Source organism: Pygoscelis adeliae, unplaced genomic scaffold, assembly GCF_000699105.1.
Source record: "Pygoscelis adeliae isolate BGI_AS28 unplaced genomic scaffold, ASM69910v1 Scaffold97, whole genome shotgun sequence".
Lineage (NCBI taxonomy): Eukaryota > Metazoa > Chordata > Aves > Sphenisciformes > Spheniscidae > Pygoscelis > Pygoscelis adeliae.
In genome coordinates this window covers 71,680-72,108 of record NW_008825152.1, presented here as the reverse complement: position 1 = coordinate 72,108, position 429 = coordinate 71,680, and positions in this window count along the sequence as shown.

The following is a 429-nucleotide window of genomic DNA, read 5'->3' as shown; positions in this document are numbered from 1 at the left end:
CGTGTGTGCGTGTGCACGTCTGCACGCATGCACGTACACATCCACATGCACACGCATGCACCTAGAGATGCACGTGCGCATCTACCCATGTCCACACACATGCACGTGCATCCCTGCATGCCCGTGTGCACACACGCCACATGCAAGGCACACGCACATGCCTACCCTGGCATATACGTGTGCACACACAGCGTGCACAGATCCGCACACGCGTGCTGCTTTCCCTCAACACGTGTGCACATGCACATGCCCAGAGCTGCACACGCCCATCTACCCTTCCGTGTATACCCAACACGCCCATGCACCGCCATCCTGCTGTGCACAGGCGTGCACACACACGTGCACACACACTCACATGCACACACACACGTGCACACACACGTGCACACACACACCTGCACAGACACTCACATGCGCACACACAAGTGC